Raw genomic sequence first — 2964 nt, forward strand, 5'->3', positions numbered from 1 at the left:
GTGAGACAAAATTATAATACGTATAAATGTTGGATGCTTTGCTCTCATAGTAATTTAATCAGATTTAAGCAATGTTTTTAACAAGCATTATTATATTTTAAGCCTATTTTTAAATAACAAAGTTTTCAAATCTTTCAAAATTCATAATACTTGTAACAACTTGTAGGCATACTTAACCACATTCCATGAGATACACACTGTGAGGGGCTTTGTATCTTAATCCTTAATTACGCTGAAGAAAATAGTGATGGACAGTTTTTTGTTTGTTTGTTTTTGTTTGTTTTTTTGGCATGTATCATATCAAACAAGCAGATTATGTGGCGCTGTATTTCCTACCATTGTCAATTATCATGAGTAACTCTAAGGTTTGGTTCCAACAGGCAAAATAACAGCATAATATCTAATAAGACTGTTAAAAGCCACATACAAGTATGAAAGTGTTGACATGCCTCAATAGGGAGGATTGTTCCCAAACTCCTCAGTCTCACCATCACAGGAAATAATCACTATTATTTTTTTAATTTGTGATTAAAACTTATTTTGTGGCTGACCCTGTATGACCACCTTGAAAACAAAACCTCTCTAGGAACATGTGCATATTTCCAGTTTGACAATACTCTCTGCTCAGTCACTTTGGCTGAAGGCATCTTTCCCATGATGACCCCTCCTTCAGATCTGAAACAACTCCAGAATCTCTCTCCCTTCTGTCACAATCTCCTTTCTTTCCTTTCATTCCTTCATTGGGTTGTGCAACATTAGCTGTGTGATCTTGATCTAGAGACATCTATATCTTCAACTAAGAAACAGGATGATAAGACTTTTCTTTCAGCAGTATTTGTAAGGAATGTGATGCATATTATGAATACAATTAACTTTTTCTTTAAGAAATAAAATGGATAACTCTACATATTGAAAGAGTGAAGGGTTACACTGAAAAGTGAGAAAATACGTTTGACTGAAACTCTTCAAAGAAGACTTTAGAAGGAAAGAAGAAGAGATGCAAAAGAAGAATAGGAGGAAGATGAGGTGTGGCACAAAGAGGAGAAAATAGACACATCAATGGAGGCAGGGACTAAGAACACACTAAGGTTCTGTTCTGCTTGTTATTCTCTTCAGGGTTTTCTTCAGAGCAAGTTTGACATCCTTGTTCCTCAGGCTATAGATAAGGGGGTTCAGCATGGGCACCACATTGGTATAAAGCACTGAGAAAAATTTCTCCTGACCCAAAGACCCAGCAGATATTGGTCTGACATAAGCCCAAATCCATAGAAAATGCCAACAGTAATTAAGTGGGAGCCACAGGTGCTGAAGGCTTTAGACCAGCCCTTAGCTGATGACAGGTGAAGGACATTGAAAAGAATAAGAGCACAAGAGATGCATATAATGAGACTAGATACTATGACAAGTATGCCCACACCAATTGAAGACACAAGTTCATTAGCATAGGTGCTACTACAGGAGAGATGGAGCAGAGGGTAGATGTCACACATGTAGTGGTTGATGATGTTGGAATCACAAAACGTCAGCCTGATCATGCACCCAGTGTGAGCCATGGCACCTGCAAACCCCAACACATATGAAGCAGACATCAGCAGAGAACACATCTGAGGGGACATGGTGACAGTATACTGTAGGGGCTTGCAGACAGCCACATAGCAATCATAGGCCATGGCTGTCAGCACATAGCACTCAGAGCCAACAAAGAAGGAGAAGAAAAATAGCTGAGTCATGCATCCTGCGAAGGAGATGATGTTCCTCTCTGAATTAAAACTCATGAGCATTTTGGGGGTAAAGACGAATGAATAGCAGAGATCAATGAAGGACAGATTGAAGAGGAAAAAGTACATGGGGGTGTGAAGGTGAGAATTCAGGCAAATGAGATTTATCAAGCTCAAATTCCCCACCATGGTGACCACACAGTTCACCAAAAACAGAAAAAACAGAGGCAGCTGAAGCTCAGGTTGGTCTGTTAATCCCATCAGGATAAACTCAGTCACCAAAGAGTCATTTTCCACAGCCATAAACCTCAGAGAAATGAGCTGTAAGAACAAGGGTAAAGGTGACAACAGCTGTGTACCCTCAAACTTTGTCTGCAGAAGGAGTTCTGGATATGTTTGTTTCCAAGATGAAGGCACAAAGCAAGGTATCCACGAGCCTGAACTCCTAACAAGATTCCCCAGGTCTAAGAGTCTAGATTGTCCTACCTTCTTCCCCTTGCCTTGCCCAGCTTGAGTTTAACTGTGCAGAGGATGCCTGTAGACCTCCTAATGCCTCAGCATTTCCTCCCTCTGACATGGTTTACTTCAGGCTCACATCAAGGTCTGGACTTGAGTTGTATAATTGTGGGTTTGGAAGGAAATTAGTAAGTCTGGAATGATTCCTTTGCCTTGAGACTTCACTTTGCTGGGTCTTGAGGGTCCTTTGTCCCCACTGAACTGCAATGGACGTAGTACCTAATGATGAAGGAATCACTAGCCATCAGCACCATCCTCATTCTTCAACAGGCTACAAGTGATATTCTTGGAAATTCTAACTAAGAATTTGCCTAGAAGGTCCTCTTCTCTTGCAAAAAAGAAAACAACAACCTCAGATAAGCCTCCCAAACAGTCAGTTAGCTTCAATGGGAATGAACTTCAGGTCCTATATTTCTGGTAAGATTGATAAAAAATGCAGAGAATTATCCCCTCCCACATGATTTTCCCTCAAGTTAATAAGACTCTTGAGGGTAGAAATCAATCAGCTTGTGTTTATATCCCATATCATAGACCTACTATTGGATCTTCTGGGACTCAGTGTTCTACTCAGCTTCTATTTCACAAGAAAAATTCCTAATTCCCAGTGCAAAGGATCATTTATTCCAGGCATGCAAGGGTGGTTCAAGGTAAGAATATCAATTAATGTAATGCAATGCATTGACAAATCAAAAGGAAAAAACATTGTATGGTCATATTGATTGATGCTGAA

At 39.7% G+C, this 2964-nt stretch overlaps 1 pseudogene; it reads right to left on the reverse strand.

Annotated features, from left to right (window-relative positions):
- Positions 1-1083: 1083 nt before the first annotated feature.
- Positions 1084-2045, reverse strand: LOC143643231 (olfactory receptor 8C8-like; annotated as a pseudogene).
- Between the last annotated feature and the right edge of the window lie 919 nt (positions 2046-2964).

The sequence above is a fragment of the Tamandua tetradactyla genome, chromosome 8 (genome assembly GCF_023851605.1).
Source record: "Tamandua tetradactyla isolate mTamTet1 chromosome 8, mTamTet1.pri, whole genome shotgun sequence".
NCBI lineage: Eukaryota > Metazoa > Chordata > Mammalia > Pilosa > Myrmecophagidae > Tamandua > Tamandua tetradactyla.